Source organism: Spinacia oleracea, chromosome 4 (assembly GCF_020520425.1).
Source record: "Spinacia oleracea cultivar Varoflay chromosome 4, BTI_SOV_V1, whole genome shotgun sequence".
NCBI lineage: Eukaryota > Viridiplantae > Streptophyta > Magnoliopsida > Caryophyllales > Amaranthaceae > Spinacia > Spinacia oleracea.
The window spans coordinates 141676024-141700942 of record NC_079490.1 but is presented as its reverse complement, the minus strand read 5'-3'; the positions used below and the strand labels follow the sequence as shown (position 1 = coordinate 141700942).

Genomic DNA, 24919 nt, shown 5'->3' with positions numbered 1-24919 from the left:
AATAATAATAATAATAATAATAATAAACACGTTTTCTCTCTACTAGGGCGATTAGGGAACGATGGTGTTCCTCGTCATCTTCACCGGCGACGTTTAGTGTTACCCGGCGTATCCGGCGGTGGTTCCACGGCGGTTCAGCGGTCCCACAAAGGTAATCGGCGGTTATAGGTGCAGTTCCTAGGCGAATTTTCAGCGGTTTTTGGTGCAGTTTCAAGGAGACATTTTCATTGCAATTCTCAGGCGTATCACAGGGGGTTCAGGCGCAAGTTTAGGTTGTCCATTTCCGGAAACATTGATACCAGATTACGGCGAGTCCGAAGGCATTTCAGGAGTTTGTTGAGCAGTAAATTGCGACTTGGTTGCGGTTTGAAATTGCGATGGTGTTGTGGTTCGACGGCAGTTTTCGGCAGCAATGAGTCTTGGGCATCTTAGGCAACATCTCAGGCGAGTATTCGTGGGGATTCAGGCGGGCTTATACGGCAGTTTCGGGGCAGTTTTTGGTCAGTTTCGGGACGGTTTGAAGCGAGTTTCTTGGGCAGTTTATGATCAGTTTCCGGCGACGTTGTTGTCTTGGTATTGTTGGTCGTGAGTGTTTCTGGCAGTTTGTGTTGGTCGTGAGTGTTTCTGGGCAGGTAGTTGTGGGTTTTGCGGTGATTCTCGGGGTTCAATTGCGGTTCGGGTGCAGTGCCATTCCTTACGGTTAAAGTGCTTTGATATGGCGGCTTCCGTGGAGAAGTTTCATTGCCCTTTTGTGGGTCTTAGCGGGTGCCAGGATGGAGGTGAGCGTGGTTTGGTGAGGAGTTCTCTGATCACTCACTTACGGGATCGTCATTGTTGCACTGGTGTGCGGGATGTAACCCATCATTCCCTTACCACCAATTTGCAAGTTTTTTCTACGGCTGAGGTGACCTTTCGTCGTATGGGAATTTGCCTATGTGGAGATTGTTTCAAGACACATACTCATCGTACTAGGTGTCGACATGGCAGTGGTTGTAGTACTGTTTTTGTGGACCCACCTGATTCTGGGGATGGTATTATTCGTTTTATTCTCTACGGTATTCAAAAACCACAAGCTCCTACTTCCGAGCTGTCTACTTCTGATGCGCCTCGAGAACATCATTTTTCTTTTTATGTTGCTCTTCTAGACACTTTATTGTCTAAGGGGTTGTGTTCTGTGAAATCCATCCCTCTCAAATGTCGTTTGGGTTTTTCGCGAGTTCTTAAAGGGGCGCTTGATAAGGTGATTTGCAGACCAGATGACATCACTTGTTGGGTTCAGCTTCTCGTGTTACCTCTTTGTGTCCTCAAGACTTTTTCTCCGCGAAGTAATCGTGAGTGTTCCTCCGGTGTTAGGCGGCGACGATAGGAAGAGAGTATCACCTCTGCTATTCGTTCTTGGGGTGAGCCTGGTGGTTCTGAGCAACTTGTCATAGACACATTGGATAGCGTGTCTCCCCCTCTATTGGATGTTGACGAAGACCATGATTTGGCGGAGCGTAATATTAAGCTTTGCAAGAGAAAGATTTCTGACGGTCACTACACAGCTGCCGTTAGAGTTCTTTCGCCCTCAGGTCTTGCCCCTTACAATGATGCTACTCTTGCAGATTTGCAAGCAAAACACCCTTCCTTTCCGGCCCCTACCTTACCGGATATCCCTATTGATCATCACCTTACTGCTTCCTCCGTTGTTGTGTTGGAGCAGATTAGGGGCTTCCCGCGTGGTACTTCGTGCGGTAGAGATGGCTTGCGTGCTCAACACCTTTTGGATTGCTTGGGTGGTGTTGCTGTAGCTATTTCTGATGAGTTGGTGGATGCTATTACTCAGGTAGTTAATCTCTTTCTTGCTGGAAAGTGTCCTGCTGAGCTTGGAGGATATATTGCTAGTGCTCCTCTTACGCCACTTATTAAGCCTGGTGGTGGTATGCGACCTATTGCTGTGGGCACTATTTGGAGGCGCCTTGTTTTTAAGGTCGGGGCTGCTTTGATTGGTCCACGTTTAGGAAACTACTTAGGAGGGCTTCAGTTTGGAGTTGGGGTTCCAGCAGGTGGTGAGGCCATTCTCCATGCTGTCAATCGTTTGGTTGAGGATCGTGGGGCCGATGTTGGCCCCTCTATGTTATTGGTGGATTTTCAAGATGTGTTCAATTTAGTTGATCGATCGGCTTTGTTGCATGAGGTTCGGCTACATTGTCCTGCTATTTCGCGTTGGGTTGAATTCTGCTACTCTTCTCCAGCGCGGCTGTATTATGGGGAGCATACCTTGTGGTCTTGTCAAGGTGTGCAGCAAGGGGATCCTCTCGGCCCTTTGCTTTTTTCTCTGGTTCTACATCCATTGGTGTGTCGAATCAGAGACTCTTTTGATCTATCTCTTCAAGCTTGGTACTTGGACGATGGCACTATCGTTGGTGACACTTTGGTGGTTGGAAAGGTCTTGGAGTTGATTTTGGAGGAGGGTCCTCATTTAGGTCTCCATGTTAATGTTGAGAAGACAGAGGTTTTCTGGCCTTAGGAGGACCCACGCAGTCGTCTAGAGGGTGTCTTTCCTCCGGATATTGCTCGTCCTGCGCTTGGTATTAAGTTGCTTGGTGGTCCAGTCAATACGGATTCCTCTTTTTGTAAGGAGTTGGTTTCGCAACGTGTGTCGAAGACTGCTGTGTTGATGGATGTTGTAGCTAAGCTTAATGATCCCCAATGTGAGTTGTTGCTTCTTCGTGCGTGTACTGGAGTTCCTAAACTCTAATTTGCTATGCGCACTTGTCCGCCTCATCTTTTTGAAGCGGCCCAATTATCTTTTGATGTGGCTCTTCGTGCTTCTTTAGAGCGTATCGTGACTGCTTCGGGACCTGGGTTTGGTGATTGGCAATGGCGTCTTGCCACCTTGCCTTTTTCTTATGGAGGATTGGGTGTTTATTCAGCTAGTGATGTTAGGCATTATGCTTTTCTTGCATCCCGTTTGCAGTCTTCTGGTTTGTAGGATTCGCTTCTTCGTCTTTCAGGTGTTGTTGGTCCGGGGCCGGACTTTGATGATGCTCTTGGTATTTTCAATAGGACCGTGGAGACCAACCTTATGAGTAGCCCTAGTGAGATCGCTGCCCCACACTCATGAAGAAATTGGCAGACACATATTTCACGAAGGTTACTGCTAATGCGGAATCCGCCTACTCCTTATCTTCACGTCAAGTTGCCCTATGGAAATCACAGCAGGGGGATCACTCCTCAGCTTGGTTGCGGACAGTCCTGATCTTGGGTTTAGGCCAGACTATGAACAGTAAGACTTATCGTTCGGTTCTTTGCTATCGGTTGGGTATTCTGTTGTTCTCTGATTCGACGTCGTGTTCTGCTTGCTCTCGGGTTATCGATGGGGACATTTATGGGGATCATGCCGTGTCTTGTGCTGGGATTGTGGGTATTAAACATCGACATAATGTTATTCGTGATACCCTTTTGGATATTTGCTATCGGTCGGGGATTTCTGCTCGCAAGAAGGTTGATGTTGGGTTGACTAGTGAGAGTGATGGAGCTCTTCGTCCTGCAGATATATTGCTTTATTCATGGGATGTCAGTCTAGATGTGTGTGTTGATTGACTGGGTCTTCCCCTATGACGCAATCTGGGTTGTCAGGCTTCGTTCCAGGTCGGGTTGTGGCGGTTGCAGCACAGCGGAAGCAGGATAAGTATGTGGCGCGTTGTAGGGCTTTGGGTTACGGCTTCTTTCCTTTTTGCTTCTCTTCTTTAGGGGAATTAGAGAAAGGGGCTGTTTCATTGCTGAAGCGGGTCCAGACGTACTCCAGGGCTCAAGACATTGGGGCACGGGCAGCTGCCCATATTTTCAGCAGGATCGGGTTCGCCATAGCTAGAGGAGTGGGGGCCCAGATTGTATCTCGGCTCCCCTCCAACTTATTGTAGTTCACTTGATCTTTGTAGCTTGTTAAGATTGTAACGTTTTGGTGTTTTCCCATAATAATAATAATAATAATAATAATAATAATAATGCGCCGGTGTCGATCGAGGAGTGTCCCCTCCAACTTCTTGTAGTTTACTTGATCTTTGTAGCTTGTTAAGCTTGTAACGTTTTGGTGGTTTCCCATAATAATAATAATAATAATAATAATAATAATAATAATAATAATAATAATAATAATAATAATAATGTGAAGAAGCAGCATGTTCAGTTGCTGAATTGTGGGCCAATGATGATTGGTTATGAGAAGGGGATTGGGCCATGGTGTTGTGCCTTGAAATGTGAGGAATGAGAGGAGGTGAATGAGAGGAATTATTTTCAGAAATAAGGAATTCATAATCAGTGACATTAGGTGTGAAAGTAGAGGAATTCGGAAATTTTGATTCATCAAAATTCACGTGTCTAGAGATAATGATTTTCCGAGTAGCAATATCAAGGCAACGATAACCACGGTGAGAAGATGGGTACCCAAGAAAAATGCATGGGGTCGACCGCGGACTCAATTTATTTGGTGCGGTGGCCGAGAGATTAGGATAGCAAAGACATCCAAAACACGTAGGTGGTTGTACGTAGGAGCTTTGTTATACAAAAGATGCACGGGTGTAAGGTTATGAAGGAGACGGGTGGGCCGAATATTTAACAAATAGGTGGACATATTGAGGGATTCTACCCAATACGAAGGAGGTAGGGAGGCATGAAACAAAAGCGAGCGAGTGATGTTATTGATTGTCCGGATCATTCGCTCGGCCTTGCCGTTTTGTGGGGAAGTATGAGGACACGAATGTCTCCAAATCATGCCATGGGTTTGTGAAAATGACGTGAAACGCTCATTATCATATTCTCGTCCATTATCACATTGTAAGGCTTTAATGGAAACACCAAACTGAGTCTTAACATAGGTATGAAAGCGCACAAAGGTTGAAAACACATCCGATTTAGACTTTAGAGGAAAAACCCACAAATAATGAGAATAATCATCTAGGAAAAGTACATAGTAACGAAAACCAGTATGACTATTAAGGGGAACTGTGAATAAATCGGTGTGAATAATATCAAAAGGAGCAAAAGTCTTAGTAACCGAAATTGAAAACGGGAGACGACAATGTTTGCCTAATTGACAACCATGACAAACAGTGAGGCTATTCCCCTTATTACAATGAATTAAATCACGACTTCTAAGAAAACTAAGAACTTGATCTCCTGGATGACCAAGACGATTGTGCCAGACTTCAGATGAAAGAGCATCAAAAACTGAAGATTGAGATGGTGTGGTGGAGGAGAGAGGGTAGAGATTTCCAGCACTATTGCACCTCGTCAATATTTTCCCCGTCCGTAGGTCCTTCACAGAAAAACCAAAAGGGTCAAATTCAACAGAGACAAAATTATCGGAAGTGAATTGACGCACGGAAACAAGATTCTTAATGATTGTAGGAGCATAAAGAATATTTTTGAGAGCTAGGGAAGAGAAAGGTTTGGGCAAGACAGTTGTACCGGATCCTCTAACTGGTATTTTAGTGACATCACCAACCATAACATGAGAATTGAAATTACGCCAATTGACCATAGAAGAAGAAATACCTGAACCATTCATTAGGTGGGATGTGGCACCGGTATCCATGTACCAATTCGAGTCCGGAGGTTGCATCGACATAGCATTGAAGAAAGCTGGAAGATCAGTGGGCTGAAACTGATTGCCATTGACCAAGAAAGCCCCATTGGGCTGCTGGACTTTCGGTGCTGGGCCCAGGACTCCTTGTTGTGGGTGTGCACTGTTTCTCCATTGCTGAGAAGGGAATGGGCAAGGTGGACACATCCACTGTTGGGCCCAAAAGTTGGCCCATGGATTCATAAACATAGTTTGTTGGGTTTGTTGTTGCTGTGAACCGCGCCCACCCGAGTTCGAACCTGTGTTCGCTGAACCAGAGCCACGAGAGTCCTTGTGTTTCTTTCCCTTGTAGTTCTTTCCACCACCGGATTTCCCACCACCGCCACGTCCCCCACTGCTGCCACCATTGTGCGACGGTGACGGAGGCACAGGAGAGGAGTTGTGGTGGCTGTTTCCCGAGACCAGTAACGCCGTGGATGCAGCCTCGTCTTCTTTCTCGGTGATGCGACCAAGACGATCAAGATCAAGAGTCAAGCAGGCTTCGTCAAACGATGGCAAGGGATTCGTTTGACGGATGATCGTGCCAATCGTGCGATAATCCGCATCCAGCTTTCCCACCAACTGAAGAACAAGGCGCTCCTCCGAAACCGGGTGGTCGGGGGCGGCGAGTTGATCGGCGACGGCTTTGAGTGCCTGACAATACTCATCAAGAGAGGGATAATTTGACATTTTAATGCTACCAAATTGATTCTCAAGCAATACCACTCGAGTCCCTCTGTTATCATGGAAGATTTTCCGAAGCCGTTTCCAAATATCCAAGGCAGTAGCATTGTCATCCAAGACCTTGAGAAGAAGGTCCTTCGAAATGGTTCCATACAACCATTGAACCACAATGGCGTCCAAGCGTTCCCACAAATCATCCTCCATGTCCTTCGGTTTCTTGACCGTCGGATTGATGTGATCCAAAACCATGTAAACTTTTGCAGTATTACGAAATAGGGTTGCCCAAGGTGTATATTGCACGTTGTCTACATCAAGAACAAGGGGGATCAAGGCTTTGACATTTGTGGCATTGAGAGCCGGGTGATACGCATGGACCATGGTGGTGTGGGGAGGAGACACCACGTCATCATCACCGGCCATTAGAGGGAAGAAGAAGAAGAAGAAAGAGAATGAAGAAGAGAGAAGCAGCGGAATAGGAAGTAGCCTAGGGTTAGGCCTGATACCATGTAATTTGATGAAATCTCCCTTGAGAGGCTATGCGTATATTATTGATATATATATAGTATACAAGGTTACCTAGGGTTTTCACAATACTATATTTACAATACTAATTATGGAATCAATAATATTTACATATTATTGTCTAACAAATAATAATAATAATAATAATAATAATAATAATAATAATAATATTGTTATTATTATTATTAATTATTATTGTTATTATCTTATCTTCTTCTTTGTCTAGGGATCGTCGGGCTTAACCGAGACCGGCTAGACAATATGCGATTGGTAAAGAAGGATCGACTTTTTAGCAAGTGATTACAACCGAAAGCTTCGCTTAAGCTCAAAAGCTCGAAGAGCTTTAGCTTTAAAACAAGCAAGGGCAGAGCTAGCCAGGCCGGAACTCTTGATCTATCAATAAGACGGTGAGAACTAAATCAGCAATTCTAATTGATCAATAAAAATGAATTTCAATGCTATTTTTTGTTATTATTATTATTTATTTTATTTATATTACTTATTATTTATTTTTATATTATTATTATTATTATTATTATTATTATTATTATTATTTATTACTATTAATTACTATAATTTATTATTTTTATTATTAATTACTATAATTATTATTTATTATTTATTATTTGTTTCAATAATATTCTGTTAAGTTAAGTTAAGTTCAGTTCAGTTCATTTCAGCTTTAAAGAACAGGGCCTGAATTTCTTGAAATTAACCTCGTAAACTTTCCCCTAATTTTTTTCCTGATTTTTGCGATTTTCTTCAATACTTCCCCTCTTCGATTCTTCTCCTTCCTTCTTTACTCCTCTTAAATTCTTTACCACCCGTTTTTGCACTCTAACATCTCCAAATTAATCAAACTAAAAACTTATATTATACAACATGCTTAATAATCATCAAGCATAAGTTAGGAAGAAAACTTTTTTTATTCTTTGATACATGATAATCAACAAAGGGAAATCAGCGGTGCCGTTAACTTTGTTGTTAAAAGGTGGTACGTCGATTTTATTAAATTATTTTTAGGTGGTAAAATAAAAGTTTGAGATTTTAAGCTGGTAAAACATAAATTAGTATTTATTTTTTTAGCTGGTAAAACACAAATTTTCCTAATTTCTAACATGTTTTGATTACGTTTATATTATAAAATCATTTTCTTACTTAAATAAAGGAATTACTAGAATATTACCGCCGCCGTGATAACGGTTAAGGCTAGTACCAACATTCACTACTATAAAAATGGGCATAGAGACCCGTCCAAAAAGGCTTAAGAGACCTCCTCTATGGGGTCTCTTTTATAAAGAGACCCCCTCATTAGAGGGGGTCTGTTTGTTAAAAGTTAGAGACCCTTTACGTAAGAAAATGGGTCTCTTATGTAATGTTTATGGGAAATATTTTAGGAGGAAAAGAGACCCGTTATTAGAGATATAGGGTATGTTTGCTAAAAATATTCAGACCCCATATGTAAGATATGGGTCTCTTTGAATTTTTTTTTATTTATTTATTTAAAAATTTAAGACCCCGTATATGAGATATTGGGTCTCTTTGTATTTTTTAATAATTTATTTTCGAATAAATTCAGACCCCATATCTTTGAATTTTTTATTCTTAAACGTAGTGAGCCCATTTTGTACCTAACAGGTCTCTTTTCATTTAATTTTAAAAAAAAACAAAGTCAGTAATAGCTTGTTTCGGCTGCTAAAATAATTTAGCAATAGCATTAAACCTGAAATTCTGCTATAAGAATTCAGGAATTTAGCAGGTATACGAAACTACACCTGCTGCTATAATTATTCAATAACAATTCCATAATAAACCATATTATTACCAAAAAGCAAAAGTTTTACATCATAATTTCTAAAATTATAAAAATAACAAAATAAGGTTCCAAAGTCTAAATATTGACCCAATTTACCAATAATTGGAACCTAAACGTATGGGTGTACACAGAACAAGATAATCCACATGAACAAGATACATATAAAAGCCAACAAGAAATTAAGAATCATAGCCAAACTATGACATGAATAATCCACATGAACTCAGATTGCTTCAGAATTTCCGATTACCTCCATCCAAAGGGGAGTCATCAAGACTGCATTCAAATCCAAAAAAAAAAAGAAAAAAGGAACTAGACCAATATGTATGTTGTGAACTTGCAGATTAACAATTTCCACCAGAAAAAAGAATCTTATATGAATTTTGGCCTGCCAAATATAACAGCATTCCACAGCATCATGTTATTATCTTGAAGGGAATCATCATCAAACAAAAGAAACCTGGCAAAGCACCATAGCCTTGGGAATTGAGTTCTTCAATATTTCGGATACCATATTCACATATTCACGGAAACTAGCTAGTGCTGCATTTGCGGCTCATAATATTTCATGTTGAAGAGTATGTAAGAGCTTTAAATCTTGTTTCATAAAAGTATAAATATAAACCCATCATATATGTACTGTTAGTATACCATACAGTCTTTACCAAGGAAGATCAGCTAATTTTTTTTTCAAACTCCGTCAAAAAAATAAAATAAATACAAACCTGAGTTCCTCCAATGGCCTTCCTCACAAGTTAAAACCGTGGACCTGAACATGAAAAAACCATGCTGAGTCTTTATGAATTAATGCCAATTAGGATTTGAATGCCTGAAAGTAGACTACTCATAAACTCTTGGATCGAGTAGAGTGGCCGGTTCAGGCCACTATCCATTCCGGTCTGGGTGTTAATCGGACCAACACCAACCAGTCGGCTGGGCTGCTCCACAATTCTTGCAAATTGCAAAAATAATCCAATGCATTTAGAATTTATACAAGTAAAGAGATAGTGAACAAGATTAAACTTACAGTTTATTCTGAACCTAAAGTTGGATCTTTGAAACATTCAATTGCGCCTTCAATAAGTAGTATGTAGTCTCTACCCTTGCTCAGAGGCCATTAGATGAGGCTGATAACCTTTGACCTTTGCGACCACCTTTTTCACATTCTCTATAGAAAGATGAAGATCAAATGGAATTTTCCCCCTGATGGACTGCAAAAGTTTGGTATAAGGAGATCAAGTATTATTCTTCGACACAACGGTCTAAAGGGTGCAGATGGCTGGGCAGGCATGAAGCCCCCTTGGTGGCCTGTGGCTAGGGTATGTTCGACCAGGACGCCACAAGGCACAACAGGTGTCTGTGGGCTGGCCTGGTCAATCTAAAACTAGAAAATGGTAAACAATTCTCAAATGGAAGAGTTAAAGAAGGTGAAGCAGCTTACCCTCCCTCTAAATACTCTACAAATGGCCGATCAAACACGCAGCAAAGTTCTAGAACAGTGTATAACGGTGCCTACAAACAAAACAACAATACTAAGAGTCAAGATAGCATATCAGAAGACATGAAAGAAAACTTTGTTTGATAACGAAGTAGACATGGTGGATCTTAAGTTCATTACCCCTGTATCAACGGTGACAGGTTTACCAAGATGATCCAACTTAGATTCAACTTCAAACAATGCCTTCCTTAATCAAAGAAGCAATCCCTGGTAAGTTTGTCTTGATTACGTTCTCCATATCCTGATCATAGCAACGATCAAATAAATATCTAGTAAAACATTGCATTGTTCAGATCTCACACGACAATAAAACTGGATAATAATTATCATACTCAAAATAGAAGTTTACACTACACCCATTCTGCTAGCAAGATGGGTATAACCAGGGTTAGATACTAAAAATTCACTTTCACTTTGTTTTGCAGCAAGCATATCGACATTTTTATTGATATCTACTTGGGAATGATTCACAGTACCGACTTAACGACGTTGCAAACGACAAGCCTTTCCTTTAAGAACCTTTAACATTGGAAGTTCAGTTCAGATTACTTTAGATAGTTGAGAAAAGGAAAATAATGAAAGGCAAGGAAGTGGAGTATCCATGATTAGATTTCGCCTACCAATGTAGGAAACTTAGGTTTTTAGGTGGTATTTAACCTCTAGAGAGTTTGTTCCCTTATCCATTAGATCAATCTTGGTTAAAACTCCAAACGTATGTTCAACTAGCAAAACTCAGATACCAATTAACACATAAAAAGAGTTACCTGCCGGATCCTAAGTTACCTAAGTTCATTTAATCCTAAGTTACCTGCCGGATCAACCTCCCTAGCAAGCCTGATAGCATCAGGTGTAGCTACGTCTGGTTAACTGGAGTTACGGCCATGATAAGACAGTTAGGCTACAATCATGTCAAATACTTCTCCTCCATACCAAATACTTCTCCACTATATCCACACGCCTACAGATAGCAAGCCCACAACACCGAACAGGGCTCCTCCTACAAGGAATTGATGCGGAAAACACATACAAGAAACAACTATGCAATACACAAATTAATGACCTATACATACTACACACCCTCGCTGCCCAACACTTAGACCACATTACAAACAATAACCTGACCCATTGCAACAACTAAGAAGCCCAGGCCAACAAAAAAATCACTTTCCCCATGAAAATGGAAAACTTAACCCCAAATTAAACGAATCATAAAACCCAATTTCATGAACATTTAACACAAAATCACAAAAAAATCTACTGTAAAAAACTAGATATTAAAAAAACCAACAAAATCCATAATTCACATATTCTAAATTAAATTGAATTCGACTAAAGCCAAAGTTTTAAGAAGCAACAAAAATTGCATTCTCATAATTTTCAATTCGAAAAATATATCACGCAATTCAGTAATTCGAAAAAAAAAAAAAAGAGAAGAAGAAAGTGATGCAAAAGAAAAAAAACCCTAACTTTGTAGGTTGTCGGCGGTGGTGTTCAGGTCGCGGGTGGTAATGAGGTCGCCGGTCTTAATGAATTGGCTGATGGTAGTGAGTTCGCCGGTGGTAGTGAGTTCGAATAGTCAATGCTAGCTTGCCCTAAAATTTGTATATCGAGGAAGAAGGGGCGAAAAACAATGGGTGAATTTCATTTCCGCAAGGGTGGGGGACAAAAGAAGGAACATAGAGACCCGTTAAGTTATACAGCGGGTCTCTTGTTTATCTTTATTTTTTTTTAGAGAAAAGTGGTGGGCCCCAGGATGTATAAGAGACCCGTCTAGTTAAGTCAAGGGTCTCTAGCTTTGATTGATCTATTTTGTGCAGAAAAAAAGTGAGCCCTTTTAGATTGTAGAGACCCGTTAAATTAAAGAACGGGTCTTCTATTTCTCGCCTTCCGATTTCTACGAAATAATAGTGGGCCCTTTGACTCATTAGAGACTCGTTATTTCTAATAGTAGATCTCTCATATCAAAGAGGCCCGTTATGTCGATCAACGTGTCTTTTATTAAAGGTCTCTTTTCCCATTTTTGTAGTAATGATTACGCAGCGGAACTAACTTTCTTCCAAAATATGTTAAATATAGATAATGGTCTTTAATACAACTTGGAACCACAAAGGCCCAAATCAAGATCCAACTTTAAATAAAAGTTCATTAACTAAGGTTTGTCTAGACATTTATTAAAGTAGAGTTTAAAACATATGAAAGTATAAAAATGCTCTCAACATCCCCATCACAAATGTTGACTTCACTTGCACGCAAGTCACCTCTAATAGCCCTGCTTAAGAAATGCTACTTCACAACAACGCAAGTGCAATTGATGGATCATCATATGGTCATTATGAATTAGGCCATGACCAAAAGACATGAAAGCGCGTAATCAACAAAAGTTGAGTACTTACAAGCTAAAACAAAGCCTAAAACTAATAATGCTTCAACTCCAACGTAAATAACCGATTTCACATGCAAAAGTCACGTCCATAAACATTCAACCATAAAGACAAGAGTCGTCTCTTGACACGACTCTTGACTTTACAATTTAATTAAGATTGGTATAAGTATAGAACGAGTTTCCTTTCTCCTGTGTCCAAAATGGACTAGTGTTGGAGCCCTCCAAACACTAAATGAAATAGTAACATGTGCCTTATATAGTATTGCGAGGGGGTCGAAAAAGCACGAGGCTAATGCGTGACCTCGTCCCTCGTGGGTGTGACGCTTCTTTTTGTCCAATCAAGTGTAATTGGATTTCCTGTGAGTTTACACCCAATTGACTAGTAATATAGGAGTCGCCATTCAGTTTTTAACGACAATGAGAAAAACTGACAAAACCCGGTTATCGTGACATAAAGGGAGTGCAATTATGTTTGACCACGACGGCCGTAGGTTCCCTTGTGATCCCTGGTGTGGGGATCTCTCAACGTACACCCGCAGGGTAGAGATTGAGGGTTCGGGGGACTGTAACTACCGAGAGGAGTACTCGCTCGTCGATAACTCCAGAGGCAGGATATCCTTACTAGCTCAGCATAAATAATTGAAGGGACATGCGTTAACTATTAAACTAATCTGAGTTGATTTTAGCAATATGCAACATATAGTACTAGATCGATCGCGATTATCTGATTTAGATTGTATTAAGGGACCTAGCATGATAATCCAATTTCCCAAAAATATTATCTTTATTAGGCGTGATAGAACAATCAGATTTAATTAGTTTAACAGTTCATAAAAAGGGCGAGGAAAGCGATTAAATCATGGAAAAGGGACACATTACGACGCACCCTTGAGAGGTGCGTCACGGTTCTCAGAAAACTAACCACTTTGAATTTGCTATTTCTCCTTTTATTTAACGAATCTCAAGATACGAGACAGGATACGTTATGTTCGATTTATGGATCGATTGCGACAGAACGCGTGATCAATTTCGCAGCGTGAGGCTTAGGCTTAGGGGTTGGAGTTAATACTCAGAATAATAATTGTGTGTTGATTTCACGTCGAACTTGGGGCTATATTTATAGAAAAGAGTTCGTGGAAAGATAGAATTGTAGAGCTCTAATCCACGAAGAATTAGGAAAGAAAACGTACCCAGGTAATTTCAGCGCCCAGAGCTGGGCGCCGAAGATTTCGGCGCCCAGAACCAGGCGTTGAAATAGGGTCTAGGCTGTTTTCTTAGTCAGATTCGGACTCTTAGAATCCGGAATGTTTGAGACTTAATCGAGTCTTTTATAGCGTATTAACTTTATGACGGAATGCGTCTGGGCCCGTTACGAACTCTAGGCTCGTTAGGATTTTAATTAATACGTAACTCTTATTTTCGAATCATATTAGGAATAAGATTCTCTCGCAATTTCTATCGCATTTAGGATTTATGTTGGAGTGCAACACCTAATTCTGACAGGTTTCTATCTTTTACGAATTGCCACTTTTAACAACTGCCCATTACGGCAGTTACTATTTTTAGCAGGTTTACAAAAATAGCAGGTTTCTATAAATAGCAGGTTTCGGGTGAAATGAAAAAGGTGATTGAGATTCGTTATTTTATAGGAGATGCGTTGTCAAGTGGAGATTTATGTTTTCATCATCGAACCTTCCCTTTCGGGAATGGGGACAAAAGTAGGTGTCTACAGTTAGCCCCCACTTTGACTGAGTCTTGGAGTAAGACGATGGTCAAAGTATTAGACGGAGTGCGTCACACAAGCCATGGTGACCTGTTTCTGTGAGGGTCTCACGAGCCCCCGAGTGATAACATTTGACTTAAGGGTCATCACTTGAAGTGTCGACATATCCCTCACGTGTCATTGGGATTTATCAACGGATAGTATAGAAACTCCCTCACTTTGTCATTGGAAGTATCTAAAGAGGCGTAGAAACTCCCTCACTTTGTCATTGGGAGTAGCTACAGATGTTTTCGAAATCAAAGCTATAAAGTGTAATTGGGCCTAGCCAAGCCCAATCACGAGGTAAAAATGTTTTTTAAAGATTCTCATTTTCAGGGTTAGCTAAACGAGAAAAACCCCTTGTTTTTATGGGACGTAAAACGAAGGAAAATCCAGCACATCGTTCTTTTTTGGAAAAACGGAAAACCAATCCTTTAATTTTGGAAAAAAGGAAAACTACTCAGATCGTTCTTTTTTGGAAAAACAGAAAACCAGAAAAAGTTATCGCTGCAGCGACTAAGGACCTGCGTGGTTAGTGACGCAGACCCCGCCGGCTAAAGATGGCGAGCCTGTCCGCTAAGGGTGGAAACCCCGTCCGATAGAAGTGGACGAATCTGTTTTTGAATTTTGAAAATAAGGACCTACGCGGTTTACGACGTAGACCCCGCCGGCTGAAGATGGCGAACCTGTCCGCTAAGGGTGGACACCCCGTCCGATAGGAGTGGACGAATCTATTTTGAAATTTGTTTTGTGTTTTTTTGAAAATAAGGACCTACGTGGTTTGCGCCGTAGACCCCGCCGGCTGAAGATGGCGAGCCTGTTTCATTTTGTTTTTTGAAGATTCTATTTTTCGAAAACTGAGGACCCGCGCGGCTAGTGACGTAGACCCCGCCCGTTGAGGGTGGGCGAGCCCTGTCCGCTGAGGGTGGACGTCCATGAATTCAATTTTTTTGATTTGGAACTCGCGTGGTTCGTGACGCGATCCTACCAACGGAGATCGTGATTTCTTTTTGAGAATTTCCTTTATTTATTCTTGCAAGAGCGAATTCTTTCGAGGGATGCTCGGACTTAGTTGTAACCTGAACGTGGGTTGACAACGGGTTTAGACGGACCTTTGTCTTGTGACCGTCTGCTTTCGTGGTTTTGAGCTAGTCTTTATGGCTCGATTTTTGCCACCACTTGGTCTTTGATCAGAGGACCATGTACAAGTGTCAATGACGACCCTTTTCTGAGGTCGAACCTGTTCTTTTGAGATCATCCAAACATGGGACTGCGTATAGCGTAGTCCGGGAATATGATTTTGATTCCACACTCTTTGTTGGAGTATATTTTTCGCGAGCCCCCCAAGCACTTGGGCTTGTCGGTCATTTTTCGCGTATTTCATAACGTCTTTTAATCATGTTTGGGGTCGTGCTCGTATGTGCGAGCGACCTTTTATAGTGGTGTGCTATTTTGGCGAAGTCATGGGGTGCGACTTCAGTTTTCGGGCGACAAGGTTTAATAACATCCGGTTTAGCTCGGCCCGGCTTAGTCTTTTGACAGACAAACATTCTTTCATTTTGAGAAACCAACGACTTTAACAATATATACTTTGGTGTTTCGAAGAATGACCTTGATATTTATTTTGTTCATATTTGTTTTGAAAAGTGTACACACATATTCCTTAAGACGAGTCTAAGTTTCGACCAAGTTTTAACATTCATTTTCACTATTTGGGAGCTAAAGGTGCTTTTGGGCTTGATCTTAATTGCAATAGGGCCTTGTGTCTAGCAACACGGTTTTAAGTCCTTTCCTGTTCCGCGTTTTGTGAAATTTGGGCCTTGGGCTGCATTATCGGCGCCCAAGGCTGGGCGTTAATTATTTCGGCGCCCAGCCATGGGCGCTGAAAGTCCTTTCCTGGCGAATTTTAATTTTCGGATTTCTTAACGCGTTTCCGAATGGGATCAGGATGTCACTTGATGTCTTCAGCTATATATAGGGGCTAGATACGTCCCTATTTTCCATCACTCTCAATTTCCTTCTCTCTTGTAATTGCTGCGTTTTAATTACTCCTTGCTTTCGTCATGTCGATTCCTCCTTTCTCACTCCAACGGGCTGTTAGGCGTTGGCTACGAGCCCTTACTCCTACAGAAAAGGCTTTGTTGAAAGAATACCATTTAGAGGCACTTTTAGGCTTACAACAAATTAATATTGATTATAACTTTCTGCATGCAGCCCTGAGCTTTTGGGATTCTGATCATCATGTTTTTGTCTTTCGGGGCAACGAAATATGTCCTTTGCCAGATGAATTTGCTGCGATCCTTGGTTATCCTACTAATGCTACTCCTGCCACTCCTGGCACTATTGAAGAGGGTAAAACAACCATAGGGGCTTTCCTAGGACTAGATGCTAACATGCTCGCTGAGTTTGTTGTAGGTGATGAGGTTAATTTGGCAAAGCTTGTAAAACATCACTTTAGGCCTAGTAAAAATATGACCGAACAGAAAATGAACATTCGAGCCCTTGTATTTTGCTTGTTGAATCATTATTTGCTGTCGAATAACAATGGTGAGTTCGGTGACATAAGGTTGATCCCCATGATTAGCCAGATGGAAAGTTGATATTCTATTATGCCGTTGGTTGTTGCCGAGACTTTGCTGAGTGCGGATGAGCTGAAGAAGGATGCCAAATCTGAATATTTTAAGGGAAGCCCCCTATTGCTGCAGGTAATCGATCTTTTCTTTGTGCACATATACGTTTTTTGCATATTTTTTTATTCGCCCCGCCTTGGAGCTGAGTTTCAGCTCCCAGGGCTGGGCGCTATTTTCGGCGCCTGGCCCTGGGCGTTGAAACTGCGCCCCATGAACCGTTTTCTTATTATTATTTTTTGATCTGATCGTACCCGTTTTTTGCAGATTTGGCTCATGGAACGACTTAGGCTCTTGGAAACTCCTGCCGATCCTAAACATTATCGCCCTATAGCCTTGGGTAGCCGAAAATATTTGCACCGAGGCCAGGACGAGGCCGAGTGGGCCTCCTTTTTTACTCATGGTATTTGTTCTATTAAGTGGGTGGTAACGTGGTGGGGTTTGACTACTATGACGGGGGGTTCTGATGTATCGGTTTATGTTTCTTTGTTGGGGCTATCTCGGCCTATTTATATCTTCCCTTACCGAGTCATGCGTCAATACGGCTTAAGGCAGACTATCCCCTTTTCTGATACGGTACCACCTAAAGTAGCGGCCTTTTCACAAGCACGGGTTCAAGCATGGGCTAAGTATTATGATGGTCTCCCGCGTTGGGCCGTAGCTACAAATGGCTTGGTGGGTCTTTCTGAAAACTACAAGTTGTGGATGAGCTCCGATGATAAAGCTGTGAGGACCGAGGCTCGTGATGGGGAGCCGGCTGAGATTTTGATACCTCGTATTCGGGTTAGATATGAGGGCCGTGATTCTACCAATCCTCGCACCCATGGTATTAAAACTGTGAAAGCTCGTCCTGATCGAAAGCGAAAGGAAGTTCCTCCCCGTTCCAGTTCTAGGCCTAAGAAGATGCCTAACATGAAGGGGTCTGCCGTTGTTAAAGGAAATGCAGGCTCTCGCGGAGATCGTCGCCGGAACAATGTATGGGTTAGGAAGGCTCAACCGCCAGTAGAAACAGTGACTAATCCAGTTGATGTTGATAATCCTTCCCCTACCATTGTCTGTGCCCTTGAGGCTGAGTGGGCTATAACCGAGAATGTTTCTGAAGCCTTGGCATCTTTGGAAGTTAGTGTCCAGGAGCCGGTTCTTATGGAGATTGATATAGGGGCAGCGCAGAAGACTGTGGGGGTGGATCCTGCGAACATTGCCCTCTACAAGACTTTATTTGATGATCCGGAAGAACTAGAGTAGTGTAGTTCTTGCTAGGGTGTAGGCACCCTTTATTTATTTCAGTTGTGTTTGTTTTTCATTCCTTATCACTTTGTTTTCCTTCTTATTATTTTTTAATAAAGGCGTATTTTATTTTATTTTCATTTTTTGTTTCTCCTTTTTTTTTTATATTTATATATGTCTAACACTTTTTGCACAATTTATATATGTTTTTTTTTATTGGACCGAATCTTTGGTAAGGATTGCCTACGTATCTTGTCAGAATCAGGTCGCGCGTAGTTCTAGCTAGAATAAATTCTAGGATGCCGGATTTCAATAGATATGCCCTGAGGTGGAAACATATTATTTAATCGGTCAAATGAGTGAAGTATTATCATTATTTTCGTCTGCCGTTTTTTTTTTTTTTTTTTTTTTTTTGCCGTAAGCCGCGTATAAAAATTTTATGGAATTCTTTTTGTAGGCTATTTTTTTGGTACGCATATCTGGATACGTGCTGTACCCCCCAAGTGTTCGTTATTTTTCCGTTATGTGCGGATAAAATGACGAGCACTTCTGAAAAAAGTTAGGCAGGCAGAGAGTTTCAACGCCCAGACTGGGGCGTCAAAGATATCGGCGCCCAGCCCTGGGCGCTGAAAATGATTTGGGCGATCTTTTTTTGACGCTTTGCTTCACATGTTCTTGCATTTATTTCTTTTTTCCTTCGTTTTGTGCTTTGCTTTTTACTTGTATTTAGAATCAATTTTGAGGCTATTTCGGAGGCTTTTTTTACTGTCAGCGTGAGACGCATTTTTGTCCGGATTATTTTTTTTATTCGTGACTCGAAACGGTTTTGAAAGTTGAGTTAGGGTGTGGAAGATATGAAGATCTTTGTGTATGCTTTTGAGTGGGCTGAGGTGTGTGTTGCTAATGACGTGGATAAATGGGGGTAATTTTTTTTTTTAGCAACATTTGCATTGTTTTGGATTTGATTTCTTTGTGGTTTCTTTGGGTCGCACGGGCTTGACCCTTATGTCTTGGAAATATGAATGGGGCGGTATGGTTTATTTTGTGGATTGGTTTCCATGTCACGATTTCAAGACCGAGTGGGCCTTGCTACTGGGCCTAGAGTGGGCCGCCTTTTTGCAAGTACGTTTGGTGCTTATTTAATGTTAGAATAAAAGTTTTTAGGAGAAATCTTACGCCTTTATTAATTTGGAAAGTAAGGAAAACACACTGAAACAAAATTAACCTATATTCTAAGGGGTCTTAGGACCATCTAAAGCCTTTATTTTTTTCTACCAATCTAAAGAACTACCAGGCGCTTTTTACTAAAGTGCCCTATATGGCTCAAGCCTTGGATTTAGTCTCGTAAAACTTTGGTCCTTCACCGGTACTCATCTTGAATTCTATTCCTTTTGCATTGACCCACTGATATGTCTTCACCCATCCGTTCTCGATCTCTTCTAGTGTTGATGCCGGAGAGATTAACCGGGTTGGATCGAAACCTTCATCTTGTAAAGCTAGGGTAGTCATCACAGTCTCGTCCTCCATAGGCCTCGATTCGTTAAACAATGTCCATAGAGCCTGGTTATCCAATATTTCAGCTGTTTTAGTCTTGGTGAGGTGGGGTGCCTCATCCAAGGTGTGGCAGTCATGGAAGATTTCAAATCCGGGTTTTAGCAAGCCATCCTGAACGAAGGGTTCGGGGAAATCATAGCATGGGTGTTCTTCTCCTTCCCGAACGAACATCCCGTTAAGGGTTCTTTGATACGGGGGAAGGAGGGTGGTTTGTTTGGCCTTGTTAAGGCGTAGCCCAGACAGGCGGTCAGCAATATCTTCCTCCGTTGGTTCATAGCCTAAGCCAAGGGGAGTAGATTTGTTGGGTAAAGGATGGAATGTGCATTCCTTCTTCCTTATGCCCAATGGGGTTCTTGGGAAATAACCTTGAGCTAACAGCATTCTAGGGATGACTCGGGATGCGTGCGGGTCTAGGAATGCTAGATCATAGTCTTCAATGAACTGGATTGCTTCTTCCATTTGAAACCCATAAAGGTCGTCTGCAGTTTCGGCCGTTCCAACCATAGTACAACTGATGTCGAGAGGAGGGGCGCGGATTTCCAGTATTACCCCGTTATGGTTAAGTTTAACCATTTGGTGCAAGGTAGAAGCCACACCTCCTAACTCATGGAGCCAAGGTCGCCCCAAGAGGAGGTTGAAAGTGGGCTTGATGTCGATTATTTGAAACTCCGTAGTGCGTGCCACAGGCCCGGTTTGTATGGTAAGGTTGATTTTTCCCAACACAGGCCTTCGAGAGTTATCATAAGCTCGTACCCCTTGCGTGGAGGTTTGGAAGTCATCGTTTCCTAGCCCCAAGCAATGGGCGGTTCGTAATGGGCAAACGTTAACTGCCGAACCGTTATCTACGAGTGCTAGGGAAATGTTTTGTCCTTTGCATCCAACTACTAGATAGAGGGATTTATTGTGAGCACCCCCCTCTTTGGGCAAGTCTTTGTCAGTGAAAACTATGGCCTTTTCTCCAGCATCTCTCGTGACGTGGTTAACCAATGAGTCAGGTGTGATATCCGTAGGCACTGAGATGAGGTCAGGTGAGAGAATAAGCTTTTCGCGATGTTCCTTTGAAGTACACATGAGATCCCAGATGGTAATCTAGGCCTTGGTTCTTTTGAGTTGCTTCAAGAGAGGATTTTCAATGACTTCTGCGACGGTGGTGTGCCGTCCACTCTCGGGAGTTTGTCTGGCCGGGATTTCGTCCATAGGAGGTGGGCGAATATCTGGTTGGTATATCCTTCCGGATCGGGTGAGGTTGTCGACTTCGGGCTCCTGAGGGGTGGTGTCAATGAGAGCATACCCGGGCCAAGTTTCAGTAAAGAGGTCCTGGCCCGACACTTGAGATAGGTAGATATCTTCAGCATCATCATCCCATACACCGCACACTTCTCTCTCGATTCGATCCATAGGGACCACAACGAGTGGTGCACCTTGAGGTGTAATGTACACCGTAGGGTCGAAGTTCTCATTTTCTGGTTGGTCGAGAGAGATGTGACAAGAGCCGAGTGGGCTCTTGTTGTTGTTGGGTTTGCCAACGTTAGGGAGAGGTATCACTTCATCCTCTATCATGTCCTGGATTGTATTTTTTAGGTTCCAGCAGTTTTCAGTGTCATGCCCATTTCCTTGATGGAATTTGCTGTAAGTACCTTCGACCCAATATTTTCTCTTGACAGGAGGGTCACGGGTGGGGCCTATAGGTCTCAACTTTCCTTGATTGGTTAGTCTTTCAAAGGCTTGTACCAAAGTTGACCCGAGTGGGGCAAACTTTCGGTCTCGGACCCATCTTCCAGGGCTTCTTCGGGCGGGAGTCTCCTCTACAGCATGGACTTCTTGGGCTTGGGATGTGTTGCCCCTGTTGTAGGTGTTGTTTTTGTATGTGGGTTTACTTTGTATTATTTTGGCGAGGTCATCCTCGATCTTTATTCCCACATCATAAACTCTTTTGAAAGTGTCAAGTCCCAGGTACCTAAGGTGTTGTCTGTAAGCCGGGTCCAGGTTGTCAATGAATTTTTGGACCAATTCTGTTTCGGGAGGCCTATTGATTAGTTGGGCCGCCTGGTCCCTCCATCTAGCAAAATAGGTTGTGAAACCCTCATTTTTCTTTTGGAAGAGGACTTCCAGCTCGCGCATGGTGACTTGAAAATCCATGTTCGACGAGTATTGCTTGATGAAGACATTGACAAAGTCTTCCCAAGTGGGGAAGAGCTTAGGGTCCTGGTGGTAGTACCATTTGAGCGGCACAGGTTCCAAGGACAAGGAAAAGGCAGGTAAATACATGGACTTGTCCACGCCTTTCAAGTTCATGGCATTCACAAAGCTCAATAGATGATCACGGGGATTGTCCGTGGCTTTAAACTTTGGTAAGTCAGATGAACTAAACTTTTCTGTTAATTTGCCAGGAAAAGGTTCAGGATCGAGGGAGAAGTACTTGCTCCCCATGGTTTGCTGTAGGACCATTTTTTCGATCCTCTTCTCGTTATCGAGGTCATTTTTGGCTTGGGCAGCCGCTAAGGCTTCGTTTTCCATTTTCAGTTGGCCCATAAGTTGGGTCATTTGGACCATCTGGTCTCGCAATTCTTCGATGGACATGTTTGAGGGTGCGAATCGAGGTTGGGGAAGCGGAGATCCTTGAAATGAGGGATGACGGACGGAGCTTGGAGTCACTAAATCTGGTGTTGGCAATGTATCTTCGAGACGCACTAACCTTTGATTTTCCGATCGGCACCAAGTGGCAGGACCAGTCCTATGCATAAGATAAGCTAAAGTTTAGGCCCCAAAGTTTCAAGTATTACCTAGTCTAGACTTTGACTCTCTCTATTGGTTTTTCGCTCTTTCTTTTGTTGGTACACTTTTTGGTTTTTCTTTTGGTCATTCTTTGGATTTTCGAAACACTTGCCCGTTGTGACATTCATAGTTATTAGCATGTTCGGTTTTGGTGCCGAGCATTGTCGTCGTAGGAGGCCTATCAACGACACAAAGAGTTATTTATTGTTGTTTTAGTCGCTTTTAGAATCGAGTGCTTTTTTCTTACGCCCTCGTAGCAATTTTTACGAACGGTTTTTTTTTTGCTACGTATTTTCTGCGCGGGCACCGAGGCTGCTGCGCCTGACCAAAAGGCCAGGCAGCAACTTCAGCGCCCAGCGTCGGGCGTGAGAAATTTTGGCGCCCAGCCAGGGGCGTTGAAAATGCGTCCCTGGCTGGTTCTCGTTTTCTGTTTGCGTCTACTTTTTGTTTATGCGACTTCGATTTTGCGTGCTTGCCTAATAACGTCCTTTACGCGTTGTGCAGCGTTTGTGGGATTCGTTACGGGCCATCCCGAGCATCGCTTATTTTTGTGGCGATCGTTCGGGTTTGCGGAACACGTATTTCGGTATAACTCTTTGACCAATTGGTTTATGAATGTTTGAGCAATTTTTTTAAGGTTGTTGGTTTTCTAGCATGGTTTGTCACACAAAATCATATATTTCGCTACACATAACTAACATTACATAATGAGGCAATAATAACATGTCATGTAATTTATGATAGGCTTCTATGGGTATATTTGTGCCTGGCTTGGTACCGCTTCTATCGCAGATCCAACACATGCCCCGGTCGAGGTAGTGCCTTCAGCAGACGAATTTCGCCCAAGAGGCCAACCACGATGTAAGCCAAGGGGGCATGCACCAATGAGAGGGACCTAATGGGCGAGCGATTGGGTTTGGGACGGGTGTACTACTAGCGAAAGTGCCGAGTGGACAACATTCGAAGCGTATGCACCCCCCGGTTGGCGATGGGTATCCTTAGTCCAAACTCCCTGAGGGAGCCAAGATTCGTTATGCGGTTCTGCCCGTTCACATTAATATGCTGATTTTCAGGTCGTCCCAACTTGATGGGGAAATAAACGCGGGGTAGGATCGTTTCACCCTTCGGCTATTTTGATTACCTACAAGCACGAGTATTTCCTTCGCTATCCCCAGTGGAGTCGCCACTTTGAGGGGGTCGAAAAAGCACGAGGCTAATGCGTGACCTCGTCCCTCGTGGGTGTGACGCTTCTTTTTGTCAAATCAAGTGTAATTGAATTTCCTGTGAGTTTACACCCAATTGACTAGTAATATAGTAGTCGCCATTCAGTTTTTAACGACAATGAGAAAAACTGACAAAACCCGGTTATCGTGACATAAAGGGAGTGCAATTATGTTTGACCATGACGGCCGTAGGTTCCCTTGTGATCCCTGGTGTGGGGATCTCTCAACGTACACCCGCAGGGTAGAGATTGAGGGTTCGGGGGACTGTAACTACCGAGAGGAGTACTCGCTCGTCGATAACTCCAGAGGCAGGATATCCTTACTAGCTCAGCATAAATAATTGAAGGGACATGCGTTAACTATTAAACTAATCTGAGTTGATTTTAGCAATATGCAACATATAGTACTAGATCGATCGCGATTATCTGATTTAGATTGTATTAAGGGACCTAGCATGATAATCCAATTTCCCAAAAATATTATCTTTATTAGGCGTGATAGAACAATCAGATTTAATTAGTTTAACAGTTCATAAAAAGGGCGAGGAAAGCGATTAAATCATGGAAAAGGGACACATTACGACGCACCCTTGAGAGGTGCGTCACGGTTCTCAGAAAACTAACCACTTTGACTTTGCTATTTCTCCTTTTATTTAACGAATCTCAAGACACGGGACAGGATACGTTCTGTTCGATTTATGGATCGATTGCGACAGAACGCGTGATCAATTTCGCAGCGTGAGGCTTAGGCTTAGGGGTTGGAGTCAATACTCAGAATAATAATTGTGTGTTGATTTCACGTCGAACTTGGGGCTATATTTATAGAAAAGAGTTCGTGGAAAGATAGAATTGTAGAGCTCTAATCCACGAAGAAATAGGAAAGAAAACGTACCCAGGTAATTTCAGCGCCCAGGGCTGGGCGCCGAAGATTTCGGCGCCCAGAACCAGGCGTTGAATATAGGGTTTGGGCTGTTTTCTTAGTCAGATTCGGACTCTTAGAATCCGGAGTGTTTGAGACTTAATCGAGTCTTTTAGAGCGTATTAACTTTATGACGGAATGCGTCTGGGCCCGTTACGAACTCTAGGCTCGTTAGGATTTTAATTAATACGTAACTCTTATTTTCGAATCATATTAGGAATAAGATTCTCTCGCACTTTCTATCTCATTTAGGATTTATGTTGGAGTGCAACACCTGATTCTGACAGGTTTCTATCTTTTACGAATTGCCACTTTTAACAACTGC

At 42.3% G+C, this 24919-nt stretch overlaps 1 long non-coding RNA gene across 1 annotated transcript; it reads right to left on the bottom strand.

The window, feature by feature from the left end:
- Nucleotides 1-8612: 8612 nt before the first annotated feature.
- On the bottom strand, nt 8613-11812 carry LOC110797985 (uncharacterized). The gene is made up of 5 exons (XR_002535980.2): nt 11593-11812; nt 10246-10366; nt 10069-10139; nt 9655-9838; nt 8613-9396 (listed from the first exon to the last, which is right to left on the bottom strand). It is a non-coding gene; the product is annotated as an uncharacterized lncRNA (long non-coding RNA).
- Between the last annotated feature and the right edge of the window lie 13107 nt (nt 11813-24919).